Raw genomic sequence first — 24,177 nt, 5'->3', positions numbered from 1 at the left:
AAGCTGTGAAACGGAAATAAAACCTGAAAATGCGAAAGTTTGAAGGACTCTATTACAATATATCCCTCAATTATTTTTCGGGAAGTAAAGGTAATAAATATACTTACATTAGAAATGTGTCATAACTAATTTGAAATTAAAAAGGCACTAAAATGGCGAATTCATTTGATAAATTTTAATTTTCGCAGATAACTGAGCGTGAAAAATTGCCACCTCCTCCCGTAATGAACGCCAGAGTAAAAATTTTCCTCCCGCGAAATTTTCTACCCGCTTTGATACCTTGTTAAGCTCGCCTCGCCTATACCAGGATAAGTCCAACAAAACATCAAAGAGTAGCATCCCACATCAGTTTAATGCATGCTGATGGCTGTTGAATCGTTTTGATTCTTGCGGAATGAAGTCATGAGCCATCAGCATCAAGTAAATGACCGACGCGCATGTCACTGCCTATAAAGACGCTCTATCACCGTCGCGACGTCCATAACCTGCGTGATCTTTACCACTTACAGTCGGCAACATCACCATCGGCTTGTGCTCTTCAGCAACTTTCGGAATTTCGTCGCTCGCGACTCGGTGCTCTCGATCGACAGGAGTTCTTCACGGCTCCTGCTAGAATCTTCCGGCCTTTTGTGAAAGAAACTAACTCCCGAACTTGTTCACCAACCTGTTGAATTTCGTTCCGGCAGCTGCAAATCACAAGGTAAGAGAGTTTTGAAAGTTTTATGAAATTTTGTTTTGCGGGAAATAGTAAAATTGAAAAGGGGGATTGAAAAGTTTTAAAAAGTTAACAGGGTGTTGGTTTGGAATTGGAGAAGCACTGCAGTATAATAACAGCTTATGGTGTTATTACAAAAAAAAAAAGTATAAAAAACACCATCAAACTACAAATAATAATAATTGTTTCATAGCTGTACTTTAAGTCATTTTGTTATACAGTTATAGATTTTGAAGCTAATTTTATTTTAACGAATGGCAACAAAAATTCGGGTGAACTTCAGGTGAAATATTCGTTCAAATCTACTTTACGTGAATATGGGAGTGCGCTATATTCATATGGTAATTTATGGGATTGTAGCATAATCTAATTCTAAGAAGTTATTTGGAGAATGAACTAAGTAAAGTATTCTTTTGTGATCAAATTTTAATCAAATACAAAGCAAGTAACTATTTTCTTCACTTTTTTTTCTGTAAAGTTTTTTGATTTAAGTTAATAACCCTATTATACATTTAAAATTACACAAAGATGTTCTGTTTTAAATTTTGATTTTTTTCATTTTACAATTATAGTTGCTCCACTTGAAGTAACAAAATTTGAAAATTTTACGTACAGTATGTTGTACGTAAGCAGCTATATCAAAACATTCAAAAAGATAAGAGGTGAAAAAATATTTACATCAACAGTCTTTTCTGAGCAATCTACAGCGACATGGATTATGCTGGAGAGGCGAGGAAAGCTCGGGGTTAACACAATTTGTTGTTTAGTTATATAGGACGGCGTACATTTGTCCGAAATTTTCTACAACGAAAATAGAAATATGTTGCATTATTTAACTTTATCTATGTGTTTGAAACAAGTTACCACAAAAAAATACAAAAAAAAAAAAATTGAAAGACATCGAAAACGTCAAAAAAACTTGTACGAGAAAATCCTAAATACATAAATATTAAATTTTTGACGTTTTTTCTTATATATATTTCATTTATCAAATTTCAACGTTATATTTCGGACATAATTTTTGCCTTACTTTTAATTCTTTTTTCTAGCACTCAGTTTATTTTTATATTCATAATCCAGTTTTAATATCTCTACTCTACTATATATATATTTGTTAGGTTGATATTATGTATTATTATTATTTTATTTTATTTTCAGCAATACACAATGTTCTCTTTTTAAGAGATTTTTTCAAATACAATAAATTTTTAGGCATTCTGACCTATTCTTGGACTTTATAACGACAATTTATTTTTGAAATTTTGATGCGACATTACTACAATTTGCTTGAATTTTTTAGCAATGGAAAGATTCACAAAAAAGATCACAATAAAGTTAGTTTTAAAATGTATGTTACAATATTTTGAGGAAAAATAAAAAATATAGTATAATTTTCTAATGAGATTGGTTTTTGTTCCAACCACCTCATAATTTTCAAATATTTAGTTTTTTCAGACAAAACAGCCGGTACTTTATTACCGTCTTATTCTGTTTGCTGGTCTCTTTTCATTTTGTTAAGTATTTTCTATCTTTAAAATAAATTGTTATTGTAAGTTTTTCCTTTTTTTAAGAGACAAACCGACATTTTGAAAGAAAAAGTATAAAAAATATAGTAGGATGCTGTAAGAAAGTACAGCGTGTTCTATTTGAAAAACCTGAAATAAGGATCTTTGAAAATTGTAAAAAATAAACAATAGTTATAAAGCCTAGGACAAAAATAATGATACTATCTAAAATATATATAAGGTGTCCTATCTAAAAAAAAATGAGGTCGTGTGTTATGCCTCAAAAGCAAACATTGTATAGTCAAAAATAATTTTAATATATGCTATTCAAAAAATTATACGACTTTGGTTGGTGACTTTTTTATCTCTAATACTCTTATTAATTAATTAGATATCTAGGAGCACGCTCTTAGGAATGCATCCTGTAGGTATATAAAATGAAATTAAACATGTCATAATTTTTATATTCCAAATACAAATCTATTTTGAGTTTGTAACCCCAATAAAAAAGTCATGTCAAAAGTTTGTGTAAAACTGCATTAAGAATGAGAATTTTCTACACATATTTTAGCCATCACAGCGTAGATTTTAAACCCTAAACTTATTTTTAGATATCTTGGTTAATTTCATTTAGGCTTTTTTTGGAATTTTTTCACAAATTTTATAAAAAAATCGCAGCGGAGAGTGTTGCAATATTTTATGAACAGATAAACAAAGGTATGCTATACTAATAAAATTGAGCTTTATTATACAAAGCATTTATAAAATATAACTTTTAATTAATGGTATCTCAGTTTTTCACTAGACCTTTCTGCATTTTGTTAGTGCAACTTATTTTGTTTCTTATTCTCTTTTTTGCTAGTATTGTTTATATTTAAAGGTGTTATTTTTGCGCTATTTTCTTTTTGTTAAGTGAAATACCAAAATATCGAAAAAAATGGTATGAAGGTTTGATAATTATTTTTTTGTAAACCTACGGTATAATAAAAATCAATTATATTAATGGTACAAGAAAGTTTATTTCTTTATTTTTATGTCCATAAAATATTGATCCAAAGATTTTAAAAATAACTCTACTTTCGAATTAAAAAAAATTCGTCGAAAGTTGTTTCGATAGAACTTCGCTCGCTCCTGAAGTACAATGATACATATCCAGTATTTCGAGTTGAGTTTTTTCTTTACACAATTTTGTGATGACGTCATCCAGATTTCTGTAAAGACAAGTATTGTATTCTAAAAATTTTCTGCGAAAATGAAGTGAGCTGTTCCTGATTTAATCAATAAAATAAAGGGACTCCTTCGTTATTTTTTTGGGCGACCTGGTTATGCAAATCTAAAAAATATGAATGCAATGATAAATCACAAAAATTTGAGATGAGGTCATAAATTTTTTGGGAGGAATAAACAGATATATTTTGATTAACATTTCAAAGTTATATTAGAAAATATTTTTATATAATTTTATAAAATTTCAAAAACTTTTTATTATACATTTTGGAGATGACATCATCCCATTGGTGGTAGGGACGATTAGCCAAATTTTAGTTAGTATTTAACCATCTACATGGTATTCCTAATATACATACCAAATTTGCAACAAACGGTCTAGTAGCTTCGGAGATTAATACCATGAACGAAAAAAAAGTTCTCTGGTGGGCAATGAAATTTATTTTTAAAATAATTAAGTTGGCATTGCAGCTATTTGAAACTTTATTTGACAGCGATTTGACCGTAACTACCTATCAAACTAAATAAAGATGGTGTTGCCAATATCATCATTTAAAATTAAATGTTATGGCCTACTAGAGAACTTTGTTTTTTCGTACTCCTGCCCAACAAGTGTTTTGTTAAATTTTAAGGTTACAAATTTGTGTATATTATATGTATTGCACTATTGCAGCATGACGTATTAGTAAAGTAGTAGAAATTATATAAAGTTATTAATTTCTCTGAAAAATTCGTTGTAAATTTTTAAGTTTTCAAATACGGTTATAATGGTTTTTTAAAAATAGCCTCGTTGTATGTAAGTGAAAATTATTACATTATATTCAAATTATATTTGAAACCCCTGGACGTATAAAAGAACTCACGAGAATCACTTTGTAAAAGAAAATCTTAAATATGATTTAAAAAGAAATTAGGTATTCCATTCAAGTTGTTATATCTCGTTTTATTTAACTTCAGAAGACAAAAATTGTTAACATAAAATAATATTAATTATTATTAAAGTTTTATTATATTGGTAGTAAGATCACTTATTGTTTGTGTTTACTCCTTTTATCAGTTTCAGTGTTTACACTGACAAGTATAAAGTGAATTAAAAAAATCTACTGTTTGCATCTAAAAAAAAAACATTTGTCCCATTGGACAAATTTGACGTAATGATTGTTTTTTCTTTTACTTCCTTCGTGGTGTCTTGTAATTGTTAATAGTTTGATTTTAAAAACGCATTTTAACTTACATTACGCAGCATTTACGGTACTATAAATATTTTGCCATAAGATATGTACCTAAAAACGTTCGAGATCAAGAAATGTCATTTCTCATTAAACTCCGTTCAACAAACTCGTGTATTTTTTATTACATCTTTCGAGAAGTGCTTTCATGACCTACAAAGTTTACTATCAAGGTAGAAATGTACACGTAATAAAGCCGTTTTCCTCTATGGGGATTTAAAAATCGAAAGCCTGATTACTTCCGGATGCCGTTTTCATCTAGTTGATCGTGCTCGATTTGTGGGTTAAAGACTTAGCTTCAGGTAGTTTCTAACAAATATTTAATTTCTTATGGGCTTAGGTCTTGTTAACTTTACTGATTACAGAAGAAGTTGTGTTTCTCCATGCGTGCAATTTCAATGAAGGACTTATAATTTGCGCTTAATTAGAGTAATCCCTTAAGAAGATTTGGGTGAAATTTTATCACGGGGAAAAGTGTTAGGGGTTCGTGATGAGTATTCGATATTGATTTTTAAAATGAAATTATTTTTAGAAATACTCGTAAATTTTTAAACAGTACTTGGGACTGAATAAGCGTCGATTTATTGTCTGTGAATAGTGGTTTCTTTGAACATTTTATAATAAAATTCGTAGACATCATGAATCTTTTATTCTTTGTGTTTCTAAGATTAATGGGCTTTAACGGTTATTTATGAGACAAATATGAATACAGATTGATGAAGAATTTATGGTAATATTTGTTGTCTTTTATTATACAGAGTGTATAAAAGAAAACGGAAAAAATTCCCTGAATAAAATTGGAAATACTTAAGACTGTTTTCAGTCAAAACAAATACTTAAAAAAATGTTTGTATTCCAAATGTTTACAATCCATAGAACTCATGGAAAGATTGGAGATCTGAGATTTTCGAAAAACTTCCAACCCGACATAAAGTATGTGTTGGTATAAATATGCACTGAACTGTGTAGCAAATAAACAATGCATTGTGTTTAATTTAATAATATTTAATAAAACACATCTGACAAAAATTACTGTGCAGTATTAGTTTTTTTTGTAAAAAGTAAGTATTTTCAAAACTTCAAACTAAAATAAATGGGTTAGTTTACAATTTGTATTTTAATGTAAAATAAAATATATATCAAAAATATTTGATTGGGACTTTATGCCAATGTTAAAAAAAGCATATGAAAACATACTGCACTCTAGGTTTTGTAGAACCAGTTTCTATTTCTAGATTTTATGTATACTTATTAAATTTCTGTAAAAACACAACTTAGTTTTAAAAACAGGTCTCTATTTTATTTTTAAACATATAAATACCACCCTAAAAATTATTTTTGTTATATTTAAGTTTTATATTTTTCGTTGTCTGAATGACGCCATAATTTAAACAGCATTGCATCTACCTTGGAGATTTTGTAAAACAGTGCATTAGGATGCTAAGCAAAATTAAACATACAAAGTTAGACGAAGAAAGCTGGAACGAGAAAATTATACGTGTTTTTGTTATTACTGTTACGTCTTATGCTTACCTGAACTTCCCTACCTGCTACTCCTGCTACAGAAATGTAATTTGTATTATAGCTCTTTCCAAGTACACTTTTTAAGAAAGTAAGTGTACAAACTTAATAAAAACATTTTTCGTCCAACTCATACGTGCAAAAGAGCTAAAACTCAGGTGATTTTAATAAATAAAGTGGTTTATAATTCACTAATGGTTTGTAATCCTAACTCGCTGTTGCCATACAAGTCTTCTTTACAAATGTAGACTAATAGTAATTGTAACCCCAATTTTAACATTAATTGATAACAAATGTTAAAATATCTAAATCATTTGAGAAAATTACTCACTCGCTCATTCAGCGTGACTAAACTTTTTACATACACATAACATACTGGTATAATAAATAACTACATGTGATTAACAAATATTTTTTAAGTTGGCAATAGAATTAACCAATTCTGGGAAATATTTTTGCGCTGATGTTGGCGAGCATGTAAATGATTGGTGCTGTCATATTTAAGTGCTCAAAAAAGTTAGGTTAAGCTATTTTAACAATAATCAATAATAACTTTTGATTCAAATAAAATATCACTGTCCACTATATCAGTTTTCACGCAAAATTTGTTGATGCCAACTGAAACAACTTATGGTTTTATTTAATTATACTTCAGGAATTCAAGCACATTTATACACAGGCTCTCCCAAATAGTATTCGACCGCTTTACGGATAGAGAAATTGAAATTCTGCAAACACCATTATTTTTAGCTCTAAGGGAGAAGCTTAATTTAGTGCACTGCACTTTTTAATTGCAACATATATATTTTTGACGGATTTGATAGATCAATAACTTACAATTACAATGATTAGTAAAGTATTAATGTGTTGGATTATTTTTAACTGTAAAAATATAAATTGTCTAAATGAAGAGATATAACGAATTGCCATATAATGTCATGGAAACAGCTGAGCAAACACAATTACAATTACATTACTACTGTTAATGAAAAAGATACTGGACTGCTGAAATATTTCTTTGCTGCCTGTCAAAACTCGTTAAATTTTTTAATGCTAAAAACAGTTACAATAAAAATATAAATAGTAAGTCGTAATAGAGGATCTATTAGATGGCCAGCTCGCAGCCCAGATTTAAGCTCCTTATAGACTTATTGTTGTGGCGATATATAAAAGACTTGGCGCATTTGTGAACCATCCCTGATTTAGAAGATTAAAAATACTAAATCTGGCGTGTTTAAAATATATACATTGCAATTCGAAAAACCATGGATATATGCCTCACATTTGCAATGTATTAAATTAAACATCCCCCTTCAAGATTAAAAAAATGGACTATTCGTATAAAGGATTTCAATATTTCTATTTCAAGATATTATGCCGCGGAATTTTATTTGGGATACCCTGCACAGCTAATTAATAGTAGTATATCATAATATTGTTACACTACCTTTAAAGATCTCTTCCAGAAACCCACAATTATTACCCCTATTTTCAAAAGTTCTTGAGATTATTCCTTTCTTGTTACTCCAATCAAATGGTTCAAAAAGAGTTAGAAACATCTTGAAAGATTCAATAGTTGCTGATTAATTTTCAATTTTGTTACTATTTAAATATTTTTACAGTTTATGTGTTGTTTAAATACAATATACTTTGGTCAAATAAAATGTGTTTTTCAAAAATCATTGCAGACACAGATGTCAAAATTTAAAAAATTGGTCGAAAGTTATTTCGTCTCTAATGTGCAGCGGCACAAATTCTGCTTCTTTGAAAAATTAAAAAAATGATTTTGAGTTATTTCGACAAAATTTCCCTCCTCCCCAGTTACGGGCTGCACTTCGTTTATTTAAGAATAGAATAACGCTGCTTCGTTGCACTCTGCTGCCGTTCTCTTTAACTTACCCGCTTTACTAATTAAGTTTTCGTTAACTGTATCTGTGGAATAAGTGACGATTAAATTCAATGATTATCATCCGCTCTCGGAAATTCAGCGCGTCCCCACCTATAATCGTGACGTAGCCCAACAGAAATCCGCTCTCTAGTAATTAGGAATAAAAATTGACTTCTTTCACCGTTTTCGACAAGTAGCATCAGTTTTGCAATTACTTGAGTTACAAATTATTGATAAACATCTTCTGGGAACGAAGATATAGTTAGACACACACACAATTTTTTACTGAACTTTAACAATTAAATAATTTGGTAGAGTTTTTGTTTTCTTGGCGTTACACAGCCTCTAGAATAAGAAAATGCAGGTTTCTTTGTTGTTTATATGTTGTAAATTAATGAGACGGATAATCCGAAACTGCTTTGAAATTTAGAATATATCTAAATTTTATTAAGATCATACAACAACGTATTACTGACATTTTCTTGATCATTATCTTAAAAAAAAATGATGACGTCATCTTAAAATTATGTTATGTGAACATTACTTGAAATGAGGAAATGAATATGCTACCTAACAGAATTTTATAAGCAATTTACACCTAAGAAGCAAGTTTTTATCTTAAGTAAATAAAAATAAATATATAATATTTTGTAAATTTGGATATATTCGCTTATATTTTTTTACAATTAATGTGCTATTTTGAATTTGCAAGTTTGTCAATTGATTTTATAGAGTTGTTGAAAGGTAGTGTAATGGATGGTGGGAAAAGCTGTTAGTTAAAGAGGTTTTTTCGAGTCATCTGCTGATGTTCTTTAGTGAGTGAAACATTTTTTTATTTATCTTTGTCTAGCTCGTGCAAACATTGTTTCCTGAAACGAGTTTTTAGAGATATTTTTCTATATTAACGACCACAATAATAGAATTTTGGGGTTGTTTGAAAGTGAAACGAACGTAACAAATATGTAACTCTCAACCGAATTACGGTACCTTGTGCGAAAATAATAAAATTATTTTCATTATGTTAAACGTTTTAAAATCTTTTTACGTTACCACTTAAACACCAAAATGAACTTCCTCCACTCAAAACAGGCCGCCTTGTTACGAAGCTAAATGAAACTATCAAGCTGAATGTGCCCGTGATTATTAAAAGGGAAATAAAAGGGCGAAAACTTTTCTGGAAAAATTGTTTTCGTAATAAATTTCAGCCTTGTTAATAACTGGGTCGGGTATCTCAGTTTAAATTAATTTGATAAAGCTTACTTACGCGACCGCGTACCGTTTGCTTTGATCTTAAACACAGTCGTTATGAATTTTTGTTGTTTTTCTCGCTTATACCCTCTGGAGCAGAATAATATCCGAAATTGCTTCGAATTTACATGGTGCAAGAACCTACAATCAATCTTCTTACATTCAATTTGGAGAGTATATTCAGGTAAAGGTTCGCCTGCCCAGGAGACCAGAGATTGATTTGTCGCAGTCGTTAATTTCGGTCCATTATAAATATTTAATCTGTCGCCACTTGACGTTATTGGCTTCTACATGAGTTAATATTACACGTTAGACATCCTCATTGTGTGCTGAACAGTTAATTGGAATCTAATTGCAGAAATCCGAGCTCATAAAATTGACACACCCGCAATGAAGTGAATGCTGTTCGTGATCTATTGCATTTACATTGCACTAATGGTCTACCTAAACAGCATTATCCTAACACGTTATCTAATAAAATAATAATTTGGTTATTAGTGTGGAACAACAATGGTGCAACATTTAGTATTCGTGTCAATGTTTTAATAAAAGCGATAAACATTTTCTTTTTCAGGGAATTGCGAAATTATATTTAATCATTAAATATGCAGAAAAGTTATTTTAGCTAGAAATATTAATTGTTGTTTATGTATCAAAGAGGTGAATTTCAGTTTTATCACAAATGTAGGTATTCTTTGCCGAGCGGAAACTAAACAAAGTTTCAATCACGTTGCTGATGAAAGAGAAGTTTAGTAACAAGATGCATATTAAATTTTTTCTGAAAGCTACTGAATGTAAAGTTTGAAAAAATATACCTCTCTTGCATATTAGATTCTGTATAGGTTGCTCTGCAAACATAGAAAGGTACAATAAAGTGCGATTTTAATGCAGATTTCAGAAAATGAGCATACAAACGTAATGTTGAAAATCGTATTTACCAGGACTTTGTAGGGCACACATGTTTATTTTCTCATCACAAATCCGGAGGTATTTTAGAGGATTTTGTGCATCCTGTAGAATTTTAATATATTGAAATAAATGGTTGTTCGTCATGATTGGGCAAAAGCTTATACTGTAGTTACGAATTTAATTTAATTCTAATTTTAGTAGAACGAGATTCACTTGTTTTAAAGGTAACAACTTATAATTATAAATTATTGTTCAATGTTCTAAAAATGTAATCATAACGGAATTGCAATTGCACCGCAGGGAACGAAAATGCATGTAGAGCAGGAGTTTCTTCCGTTTAGACAATTGTCGTTTAAAAAATCCACTAACTACATGGTTGTTTAGTTAAGAATACATTTTTTTCTAAGCTTTTTGGGAGTTTTTCTTTGTTGTTTTATAAATCCAATGATAGAATTTTTTAGCAAAAAAATCGATATTTCTCAGTATTTAGACTCAAAATATTATATTGATGTACAATGAAATTACATTAAAAATTAGAAAAATATTTACTTAAAAATAAGTTTAGAAGTTAATTAAGACTAGTTTCTCTAACAAGACATCTGAATTTGTGTTAATTTAGCAAATACAATTACTGTAACATTTTCAACATTTGTGGAGACATCTGTGGCAAAGTGGGGTGAATTCTGTACTTAAAGAGGCTAAAGTGAAATACAAGTACAGTGGAGTTTTCTGTTTTATATATCTAATACGCAGATTAAACACATTGGTTTTTCATAATTTTTTTTTAATAATTCTTCTCCTCACCATAAAAATTAATATTTGGATAACCAATGAGACAATTTATTTCAAAACTGAAGAATTGTTACCACGTCAATTGTTTTAACTGGTTTAAAGTATTTGTGGTACCGAACATATTAACTGAAGTTTCGAATAAATTTATGACGTATTTTCACACAACTGGAAGTTTATATTTTAAGATTGATCTGATTAATTACATAACGAAAGAAATTGTGGCATAAAAAAATCTTAGTTATTAACACAAAACTTTCCCCGTGTCTATACTAACATTTATTTAACCTTATCAAGTATTAATATTTAATAAGCCAGAAATAGATGCCTCCTACGAATAAACGCGACCCTCTTTATTTGTTCGTTATTCATTTTAGTCGAAACTTTATTAAACCTCCTGTTGTAATATTAACAAAAAAAATACTGCCTCTGCTGAAGTCTTGACCTATTTTTTTGTTTTTTGTTTCTATTCTATGTTTATGTGTAGAAGAAAGAACAAAAAATATGGTACAACAACTGCTATTAAAATTAATGTAGTGTCCATTTCGATGAAGCCGTTGTATTTTTTGTTGGACACTGAAAAATTCGTGGAAAATCTCGTCCTTAAGACAGATATTTTGTTGTAAATACCTAAATTAATCTTACCTTTTTTCCCGACAATCATACCCAATAAAAAAAGTTGAAAAGGTGATTTGTAAGGTATAGCACCATTTTACTACCGATAACTTATTCAATATAAATTAATTCGTTTAGTTGGTAAAATACAAAAACGCACGTAAATTGTATACACCCAATACACTGAAAAATTTTATATAATGATACGTAATATTGACGCTTTTTGTCAGTGTCGATATCCTCTTTTTCTGTTTACGTAGCTCAAAAAAATTTTCACATAGTTTTACGTTTTCTCAACCTTTCATGATCCCTACAGTACGAAGAAATAGGTCTCCCGTTTCCGTCGGTCTGTCTGTCGGTCTGTCTGTCTGTCCCTCTGTCTGTCCGTCTATCTGTCCATCTGTCTGCCGTCCCAGATTTTCATTAGAGAGATAATCTCCGAAAGTATTGGGCCGATTGTTGACAAATTTTGGATTTATATTAGTAATATCATGTAGATTGTAAAACGCTAATAAAAATTTGTCTAATCATCTCCACCACTTCACTTCAAAATTGTACATAGTAAATGGGTTTTAAATTGTATAAAATAACATAGTCCTACACATGTAGTTTATGACTCCGTGTTGAGTTTTTACCCGAAATGTCCAGATTTTCAGATTTTTGGAAAAAAATTAAAATTATGAAGAATTTTGCAATTTAATTTTAAATCTGCAAAACCGAATGCTTTGAAATCTTGCAGGTGTTTTAAAGTTGTGATAAGTATGATCAATTTTTAATCAAAATATATTTGATTATTTTCTCCAAAAAACTGATAACGTCAGTCAATTCTTGAACATTATTTATTATAGGCGTCTGTTCGTAGAATAATATATATTTCTAACACAAGACAAAAACTTGAATCGTCCCAGGATTTTCGGTGGTTGCAGAAAAATCAAAAATTCATTTATGAACATTATTATTTTCGAGAAGAATTGAATCGTAAAATTTATATTTATAAAATTATGAGATTTACATCAGATGATTTACTTGGTTTTGCTGAAGAAAATTTAGTATGTATGGGTTCGCGGTCTTTGTCATATAAAATTTTAAAAGTAATGGGGCTACAAAATATAAGATGAAAAAAAAAAACAAGTATATTCTTGCTGAAAGACTTTACATCAAAGCATTAATAACTAAATTCTTGAGAAACATTAGATAGATACAAAGAAATCTATGACAATATCAAATTCATTTATTTAGATGATGATGGTTTTGGTTTTCTTCTGCAATCAGGTAATGACGACAGAGATTACCATTAAGCTATGAATATGAAACTGTTTAAAAATGTGGATAGAAAACTAGTTGATTCCGACTCTGTATTTTGATGGTTTCAAAATTGTTGTTGTAAAGGACAACGCTCCTTATCATTCTATTCGACTCCAAAAACTTCCAAATCGTGGTGTAGCAAAAAATACTTATGAAATTTAGTAGAACTTACCCTTCTAAATTTTACAACAATCATTTAGATTTGCTAGCTTCGTTAAATTTTGTTTAAATTTGTTAGTTTTTTATTATTGATAATATTTTGCTGGTTTCATTTCATTTTTTACATTGTGTACGTGTTTGTCATATCTATAAATTCTTCATAGTAGTCCCAGAGAAGTCTTCTTGTTATACACATACCTAATGACAGCATTCAACTTTTTAGACCGCAGCAAACCATAGAAATCTAGTAAGTAATCAACATTAGTAAGCTAAAGTTTTTAGAAGACTGACTTCTAGCATGTATGAAGACTTATATTGGACGTGATATTAAAAAAACCACATCAATCAGTTATGGTAACCAACAAAAAGAAAAAAACACCCTATTTAGATCTAACAAATTGTGAATACAATATATTTAGAAAATTTGATCAGTAACTGCGTTTGGTTTTGTACGAGTACGTGTGTTTATCCGTTGATGTTTGAAATAATTGCTGTGATTTAAATTAAATTGTACATGTACACACATACCGGACTACATTCATGTAATGTTAATAGTTTACATTTAACAGTAGTGCTGTCGGGACATGTACTACAAAATATTTCCACCTGTATTAAAATTTGTTTAGTACAAACAAAAATAAACAGACTGTAATTCGTTGGGAATAAAATTTAGTCATAAAGAACTTTATATTCAGCTTTTATAGAATGATATTAAGGACAATTGTTATCACTGTAACAGTATAATATAAATATTAAGCGCAAATGTACAATAAGCAAACGCAGAATCATTTCTGTGTATTCGGTATTAGGAGCAGCATTTACATTAATGCAAATGCATGGAATATATTCTACACAAGAGGATTGGTGATCCTGTTTGTTTTAAATTATCTCGAATGTACATTTACAGGTCAGATTTAAATATATTTTAAAAAATAATTTATTACTTCAGTTCAGTAACATAATTATCGTTAAAAAACTGCAAATATCTCGCCGTGAAAACCAATTTGCCGTTCTGCTCGTAGTTGAAACTAAAATAATCGATCAAGTTAATTATAAGTAGATTTACAATTAATTTTTTTCTGGGAACTAATTATTTTCTTGTTAAAATCACTTTAGAAGTAGAACGATTAGATTAGAGAATAAAAATATGTAATTGTTTGAAAAAATTTATCGATTGATAAACAACTCTGTCCAAGATTAACCTCTAAACTACTTAGTTCATTTAATTGGGAAAATTAATTTAATTGTTATTAATTAGTTTCCCATACCGGCAAATATTGGAAATTGGAAAGTTATATCCATTGATTACTTGTTACATTCAGATCAGAGCAGATGTTAAATAATAATAAACGCGACAGAAATTAGTCCACATCAATAATAAATTGTTATTAGTTGCCATTACAGGTATAAGTTATTATGATGATGGTAAAATGTTCGATACTGCGAAGTTTGTTATAGTGGAGTAAATGTTCAATTTAATGTTTTTTTGACGGTATGGAATACGAAAACGTACGTAAACAATGTATGGCCAATTATGAAATGATAGATTATTACATTTTGTCAGACCTAAAATTTATAAGAACTATAAAATAAACAATTTATAAATATATTATTTGTTTACTAATTACCACAGACATATACAGGGACATTTTTCATTTGTTGTTGTTATTTTACTTCATTTAATTGTGTTGAAATATTTTAGTTTTACTCAGTTGGACATATATACATTAAAATTTTCTAGTTCATAAATCATCGCATTATATTTAATTAACACTGGAAACTAATAACTACTTTGTTATTTATTATTACTAAAGTTAGCAATTAGAAATGCAGTCTAAGACGATTTTTATTGACTTTATGGCACGATTACATAACGTATCACATCATCTGCTGCTGGAAGAGAATGCACGACATCCCGTTCAAAAATTTCAATCGTTTTCTACAGACATACAGATTTAATTTAAGCATACCATATAGTCAGTAAATATTTTTTTCGCTATTGTGGAGATCCCATATATCTGAAAAGTGGGAAATTCGGCTTCTGTTTACAGAAAAACAAAGAGACGCCTTTTTAATTATCTGTAGAATTCGAGTGTCGCTGCTAATTAACTGCTAAATTAGAAAGCAATTAAAACTTGTAAATTGCAGCCTGATGAATATCTTCCGGATAAAAAATCGGAATGTATGCTTTAAAAGATTGCCTTGGAGCTTCTGTTAAATTGTGTGTTTTCAAAAAACGTAAACACAAAATGAAAACGGAGGCATGTCATTACACTTCCACAGAATCTCTGCATTACCTTGGAAATGGGTCAACACCCCGCAGTTTTAATTGCACAAATGGCTGCCACCGCATTCACACTACTATATCGTATTCTATCATATTTCCAATTCTCCTTCTTCAATAGATTTCATTATAGCATGGCAAAAGAGCGACGGCTTATTTTATTCCTACATTCGTAAATATACTAAAATTATTATCAGAGGCAATAATTCATTAATTAAATAGAAACGGTCATCGATTGGTAAACTCTAAACATAAAGGAAAGCTTGTAAGTGTCTCATATTAATCTAACAAAGAAAATGTGAATATTACGTTTCGTTACGTACGGAGTCTAATTTTTTAATTGTTCTTGTACACATTCTAGGACAAATTGTAGAATTTACTTCTATGAATTGAAAATTTTAAAGAATCAGTCCAGTAGTTTTGGATATTATCTGTTTAATAAAATTGACACAGACGGAAGCGGTAGACCTAATTTTTCATAGTCTAGGGGTCATGAAACCTAGAGAAAACATGAAGGTAACTTACGCTCGGGTTGTTAAATTATAAATCGGGTAGCGAAAATGAGAAACAGCAATGCGAATTTACCGGGATTTTGGTGAAATGGATCTTGTGCAACAGACGGTGAATGCCAATTTAGTTCTGAATATAGTAACATATTTTCTTCTTCAGCTCCGTTATTTTCAGCTTATATAGACAAAAATGAAATAGAAATTTTAAACACGCATAAAATCTTATCAAATTTATTAAGCGAAAAATGCATTGCGCACTGGATTCAAGTTATAGACCTTCACCGTGACTGCATGATACAGTATCTAAAAGAATTCTGCTTGGTTTGTTCATGTGCAGAATAAATTTTAAAGCACGATAGCTCCAGCGACTAGATAGGTAATGTACGAAACAATGTTGACAAACGATTACTAGTGGAACGAAAATTTAGCTGATAATAATTTTATCCCAGGCTATAATAATCCCTAATAAAATATAAATACAGCCTTTCGCCCTCGCGTTTGTACCATTTGTGTACCAAAAATATCTCGCCGTAGAGCAACGTAAAGGTCAATAACAAATAATAGTATTCGTCAGAATTGGCCCTTTTGATAAGCGATCTGTAAGAGCTTGCAAGATTGCATTGCGAATGAACGAGCAAGGTTCAAATTAAGGTTACTAATTAAATCAAAAACACATCGTTCTGAACTTTATCACTGAAGCATTAACTTGGTCCGCCTTCCAACCACCTCTTGCGGTTTTTGCCTAGAATGTGTCGACGACAAATTGGTATTACAAAAATGCGTGAAAAAATTACACGATACATTAAAGTTGACATTAAACCATCCATCGACGGCAGTAAATAACTTGTCAACAAGTTTAAAAAATATGTTTTTTCAGTACAGGAGAGAAAGTTTTTTTATGATTAATTTAGTCACGTTTTATTAACCCCGACTTCGACTTTGCTAATAAGCTGCTGGATATATGAAAATATCAGCAGCAATATTTAAAAAAGTACAAAGTACACGTATTTGACAATTTGTAATACACTGAATTCAAAATTTATTCGCGGATAATTTAACTTTTGATGATGCTGGAGAATGTAATGTCTTACGCCGAACTTGTGTAGAACAAGAGAAACCAGCTTACGGCAACAGATGTTAAAAGTTCTGTAGTATCTGTAACAAACTTGATTAATATCGTTCATGTTTAACGAGAAAGGTTATCTAAAGAAACACCTTCAAAGAAGTCAAACATCTGACAGCTCTTCTGGAGTTTTCAAACTTCGTGTAAGTTAAATAATTTTAATTAGTCACATAATTGTTTTGTGCTAATTAAAAAGTAATCTAATTATGTTAAAGAGTTAAACTTGTCGTATTTTATTACTCACTGCAATTTAATAATTTCTCAACAAAGATCGCAACATACATATCCTAAGCCGGTTTGAAGGTAATACCTTCTTCGTCTGAAAATCGAATTTTATGCAATTATTAAATTGTCTCAAACTCAATTTTCACTTTTTTATATAATTTGAAATCCCGGTTGAAGTGCTGTTATGCCAACTGTGATTAGTTTAGCACCTATTACATTATTTGCACGAAATTAGATTTACTTTCGACTTCTTGTAATGAACTAATCGAGTATGTGAATTGGACTGAAAATGTAAGGCAAGATAACAATTTTTAAAATGACATTTAAGATTAAAATTGATTTTCATGTCAACTTCAAACGTGACCAGTTACTCTTTGCAGTTTTAAACAGTTAAACTATTTTTAGTAACATTTGCAGGAAATAATTGAACAATATGTTAAAAAGTATTTTTTTTTATTACTATTTACTTCCTGAGAGTATTGTAATAAGGTTCATTCGGTGAATAGCTGCTTTCATATTCTCTCGACGTTTCATGACCACTAGAGTGTGAGAATTTAATCAAATTTTTTAAGTATATTACGAATATCGTGCAGTTGGTAAAAGGCTAACCAAAATTTATCTAATAATCTCCACCAACAATTTGATGACGCCATCTCAATATTTTGTTTGGTATCTAAATGCCATTGCAATTATTCCATTGTAATTATTGTAATGTACACAATTTTGTACTCCTAGTATGTTAAATATATAACAATTTATTAAACCCAAATGGTATCCGATTCGATGTCGTAATAGACCTTAATTCTTTTCTTACACTGTGACTGGTAGTATCTATATTATTTTAATTTATAGTGGTTATTATAGAATAAATAAAATTTCAAATTTAAATTTTAATTTTTTTTTTATTTTTTCGAGGAAGCCTCGTATTTGTTGAAATGTATTTTAGGGGTGAGGGAGTTCTATTTAAGTAACCTTAGACCAATTTTTGACGTGACAATTTTGAATTTTCGCTTTGATTTAATCGTTCAGCTCTGGTTTAACCTGGGTTATAGACATCTGTAGTTAGATATCTATTTATTTCTTACCTTATATATTGTACAAAAAGACTTAAATTTGTATCTTAAATCATACAAAGTCGATTGCTCTAAAACTTGCAAACGTTTTAACGTTATCATAGACATGCGGATTCGCTAATGCAAATTGATTTGTATATCCGTTCCAAAAACTTGATTACTTTTATTTTAGTTTTGATAGATACAAGTTCTTATATGTATCGAATCTGAAACAAGCGTTATGACTACAATTTTAATAAGCGTCTATTATTTAAATAAAACGGTGACACTTCAGTTCAGAGAAAATCACCTCAAATAAAAAAAATGATCGAAAGTTATTTCGTTAGAACTTCCAGTCAGAAAAGTCTGGAGTGGCATACGGCAGATAGATAGACAGATGGAAATGGAAGACTTATTGTTTCGTACACTAGGATTCAAGAACTCTCGAGAAAACAAAAGTTTCCATTTCTAGGATGGACCCTATTACTTCCTTGGGTTACTATTCTATTAGAACTACAAAATATTTATAAATGTCGATAATTCGCAGATTTTAAATGTATTTCGATTTATATTTTGCGTTTTGTATTTTGTCAATAAAGCAAAAAGTTAAAAAATATTGTATTAAGAGTATAATGATACTCTTACAAAAAATCGGTATAGCCACTTGCGTGAAAATTCAGGAACACATTTCCGATATCACTATCTCTGCGGCACACCTGAATAAATTTTGTCTTCTCGCTTATCCACTAGGATGTAGAATTGATCGTAAATAATCCTTATAACTGGAAACGTAGACAATTTTCGTTTTCGTTTTATTATTTTTGTTTTAATGTTTTTGAAAGGATGGCCCTCTTTTTAATACAATGTAAACAATTTGTATACATATCAAAATTAATTGAAAACGAATTTAAAGCCCTTTTTAGCCTGTTTTCCTTCTCTCTTTCTTCTTGATTTCCCCTTTATTTGCAAATAAGGTACAACATATTTAATCAAAACAATTTTCTAGAAATTGTATGTAACTCTATAATTTCAAAAAATTTCGAAAGCCCCTGGTATAAATGTATTCTGTTATCAATAAAGCATGCATTTTGGGTTTATACTTTATTACGAATATCATGTAGACCGTAAAAAGCTAACCAAACTTTGTTTAATCATCCCCGCCAGTTATTTGATGACGTCACTTCAAAACTGTACATAGTAAATAGGTTTTAAATTGTATAAAATAACATAGTCCTATACGTGTAGTTTTTGACTCCGAGTTGAGTTTTTACCCGAAACGTCTAGATTTTTGGAAAAAAAAAATCAAATTCGTAAAACAACATTTTGCAATTTAATTTTGAATTTGTAAATCTTGCAGATGTTTTAAGGTTATGACAGCGATGATAAACTTTATTTGTGATTTATCATTCCGTTCATATTTTTTAGAAATGCTTATACATGATAACTCAAAAAAATTAATGATTGCGTGAATTTATTACTTCCCGAGCGTAAGCAAAGGAAGTATTGTAATCGAGTCCGTCGGCCGACTCTCTACTTTTACGTTTTCTCGATCTTTCATGACCCCTAGAAGACGAAGAAATAGGTCTCCCATTTCCGTCTGTCTGTCCGTCTGTCCGTCCGTCTGTCCGTCCGTCTGTCCGTCCGTCTGTCCGTCCGTCTGTCCGTCCGTCTGTCCGTCCGTCTGTCCGTCTGTCCGTCTGCCCCCGGATTTTTATTAGACAGATAATCTCCGAAAGTACTCGACCGATTCTTGTGAAATTTTGTACTTATATTAAGAATATCATGCAGATGGTAAAACGCTAACCAAAATTTGTCTAATCATCCCCACCACTAATGCGATGACGTCACTTCAAAATTGTACATAGTAAATGGGTTTTCAATTGTATAAAATAACACAGTCCTACACATGTAGTTTACAACTCTGAATCGACTTTTCACCCGAAACGTCCAGATTTTTGGAAAAAAAATCAAAATTATAAAACAACATTTTGAAATTTAATTTTTAATCTGCTAACCAGAATGCTTTGAAATGTTGCAGATGTTTTAAGGCTATAAAGAGCATCATAAATCTTTAGTCAAAAAATATTTGCTTATCCCCTCCAAAAATTTGATGACGTCAGCTCAAAAGTTTGTGGAATAAATCATATCTAAAATGTACAAAATATGATGAGTCTGTACTTGTGATCTATCACTCCATTCATATTTTTTGGATTTGCATATACAGGGTGACTCAAAAAAATTAATGAATGCGTAAATATATTTTATTGATTTAATCAGGAACTACAAAACCGAATGCTCTGAAATCTTGCAGATGTTTTAAGGTCATAAAGAGCATAATAAATGTTTAGTCAAAATATATTTGCTTATCCCCTCCAAAAACTTGATGACGTCAGCTCGAAAGTTTGCCGAATAAATCATATCTAAAATGTACAAAATATGATGAGCCTGTACTTGTCATTTATCATTCCATTCATATTTTTTGGATTTGCATATACAGAGTGACTCAAAAAAATTAATTAATGCGTAAATATATTTTATTGATTTAATCAGGAACTACAAAACGGAATGCTCTGACATCTTGCAAATGTTTTAAGGTTATAAAGAGCATAATAAATGTTTAGTCAAAATATATTTGCTTATCCCCTCCAAAAACTTGATGACGTCAGCTCGAAAATTTGCCGAATAAATCATATCTAAAATGTACAAAATATGATCAGTCTGTACTTGTGATCTATCACTCCATTCATATTTTTTGGATTTGCATATACAGGGTGATTCAAGAAAATAAATGAAAGCGTAAATTTATTTTACTGATTTACTCAGGAACTACAAAACCGAATGCTTCGAAATCTTGAAGATATTTTAAAATTATCATAAGCATGGTAAATTTTTGATCAAAACGTATTTGGTCGTCCCCCCTAAAAAATTTATGACGTCAACACAAAATTTTGCTGAATAAATCCTATCTAAAATGTACAAAATATGGTGAGTCTCTTCTTGTGATTTATCATTCCATTCAATTTTTTTCGATTTGCATATACAGGGTGACTCAAAAAAATTAATGAATGCGTAAATTTATTTTATTGATTTAATCAGGAACTACAAAACCGAATGCTTTGAAATCTTGCAGATGTTTTAAGGTTATAAAGAGCATAATAAATTTTTAGTCAAAATATATTTGGTTATCTTCTACAAAAAACTGATGACGTCAGCTCAAAAGTTTGCCGAATAAATCGTATCTAAAATGTACAAAATATGATGAGTCTGTACTTGTGATTTATCATTCCATTCATATTTTTGGATTTGCATATGCAGGGTGACTCAAAAAAAATTAATGAAGGCGTGAATTTATTTTATCGATTTAATCAGGAATTACAAAACCGAATGCTTTGAAATCTTGGGAATATTTTAAAGTTATTATAAGCATGGTAAACTTTTGTTCAAAATGTATTTGTTCATCCCTCCTAAAAAAATTGATGACGTCACCCTTAAATTTTGCTGAATAAATCCTATCTAAAATGCAAAAAATATGATGAGTTTGTACTTGTGATTTATCATTCCATTCATATTTTTTAGATTTTCTTAAGAGGTGGTTCAAAAAAATTAATGAAGTCAATTTATTTTATTGATTAAATTAAAGGCAACACTTATTATTAGTATTACACCCCAACCAACCCAATTTGGTAGACACAAAATTTGTTAAAGTAAAAACTCGGTTGAAACATAAGGGTAGCACGCTTATTTACATCGACTTTAACATTACAGACCTGCATTTGTTTTATGCGCTCACTTGGTTCCGCGAATGTGAAATAGACATGTTTATAATCAACCAATTGTGAATTTCACCGTCAAGAATTAAAATAAAACCCAATGTTTTATATAATAAGCGGAAGTCGAAGCAATAAAACCGATGGTCGTTTTGTTTACAGTTTTTCTGTTTGACTCTCACGTATGCTGTTACGCCTGTCATCTTAAATTAAGAATGTTTATACATACACGATTTTCAGTTGCCTCTGATACGTATACGTGAGTAAATTGTTTCGTTATTTTATTGATTATTACAAATCAATATTCAAAACGACCCAATTCATTTTCCCGAAAATTTGAGAATATAATAATTTTATTCTTAGTATTACATTACATCTATCCCAACTGATATACGTGTCCTTGCAAAAATGTTGATGACGTCATCGCAATTTTTTTTTAAATTCCCACTACAAAAATGTAATGAGAAAAAAAACACAATAGGCATGCAGTCGTCAAGTTTCCGACAGCGAGGGAAGTACTGTCTAAACTCTTTAGACCAATTTTTTTATTGATTTAATCAGGAACCACAAAAACTGCTAAAGTTATCATAAGCATGGTAAATTTTTGATCAAAATGTATTTGCTCATCCCCCCCTTAAAAACTGATGACGCCACCTAAAAATTTTGCCGAATAAATTCTACCCAAAATGTACAAAATATGATAAGGTTTTACTTGTGATTCATCATTGCATTCATATTTTTTATTAATCAAATTAAAAAGGAGTCACTCCATTTTCCCAAAAATGTGAAAATACAAACGTCTTTATTTAATAAGAATTATAATAACGATATTCAGAACATTTTGTCGACTGTAGCTTACTATTTAATAATTTTGTGGAGACGATCTCATTCAAATCAAACTAATTTCTACGTGACATTCTTCCAATTTATAAACGTATAGTGTATTGCAGAACTCCGTTCGCCTAAGTCATAAACCGGGGTGATTGTAAATCAAAAATTATCACCCAGTAAGTAGGATTTTACCGCGCTTCTTTTGTTAAAGAACAAGCTGTCCTCTTCTTTTCGCAGGTAAGAGTTGAATCTAAGTATGTCCTTGTTTTTCAGTATAAGACAAACGAGTTGAAGCAAGAAAACCATGGTGCAGTTTCTGCATGGTTGTATGATATAGCGATTTACTCAATGCTTAAAGCAGTGACGTTAAAAATGTCGAAGCACTGCATTTACATGTACCAGAGAAACTGAAATAGCATTTTTTTAAGGTAACCTATTTCTTTATTATTTACAATTAATATAACAAAATGTATCGTTTGTTCGATTGTGGCAGTGATTTTTGAGAATTATCATCACTTAAGCGAGCGACGGTTGAGAAACCCCGGAATCTGTTAATCTTTGGGACGGTTTATGGCTTAAGCGAATAGTTTATAGTCTGAAATAGACTATAAACACTGTCAAGTTGTTTTTCTTATCGAGAGTAACCTAAGGATGTACAGTAATGGAGTCCATCAGGCAATTTGGTACTTTCATATTTTCTCCATGTTTCATAACCCCTAGACAAGACCGTAGCTACGGGGAGGCTAGGGAATGCCTTTATATCTAAACAAGTTATAATTAACCAAACATGAATTACAACATCGAAAATCAAAATAAAATGTAGAAAGTTCAGTAGTTAACCTAAACATACAGCATACAGTATATAACTTTTTTTGTAAATGAGATTGGTCAGCCTTACTGTGTAAATGAAAATCTGATTAAAATGTGCAAAATTAAAAAAAAAATTGCATGACTTTTCTGTTTATATGACTTTCGAGTGCGTCGAAACTTTTATTTAGGAGATTAAAATTTGAATGTAGTGTTTTACGTTCAAGAATAGACAACGATTTTAGATGAAACTTTGGATACCAGTTATACCAATAGCAAAATATGTTAGCAAAATTAATATCAATTTTAGTTTCATCTAGCCCCAGTATAGCGTTGTAATGGAACTAAATAGCTTGTTTAGCCTATAATAAAGCATATTTTATAAACAGCAAAAGTAACAATGGATTTGAAAATAAAATTTTCCTCACTGTTGTCTCTAACGTGCATTAAAAACACAAATGATAAAATT

General features: G+C 30.1%; 1 protein-coding gene across 1 annotated transcript in view; it reads left to right on the top strand.

Annotated features, from left to right (window-relative positions):
* Positions 1-477: 477 nt before the first annotated feature.
* LOC135122668 (uncharacterized) overlaps positions 478-24,177 on the top strand; it is a 124,705-nt gene continuing 101,005 nt past the window's right edge. Inside the window, exon 1 of the mRNA XM_064047017.1 lies at positions 478-700. The gene's annotated coding sequence lies outside the window, so the exon portion shown is untranslated. The remainder of the gene's footprint in view (positions 701-24,177) is intronic.

The sequence above is a fragment of the Zophobas morio genome, unplaced genomic scaffold (assembly GCF_036711695.1).
Source record: "Zophobas morio isolate AGI-343-1 ecotype UQ-CSIRO unplaced genomic scaffold, CSIRO_AGI_Zmor_V1 ptg000005l, whole genome shotgun sequence".
NCBI lineage: Eukaryota > Metazoa > Arthropoda > Insecta > Coleoptera > Tenebrionidae > Zophobas > Zophobas morio.
This window is presented reverse-complemented; position numbering and strand designations above follow the sequence as displayed.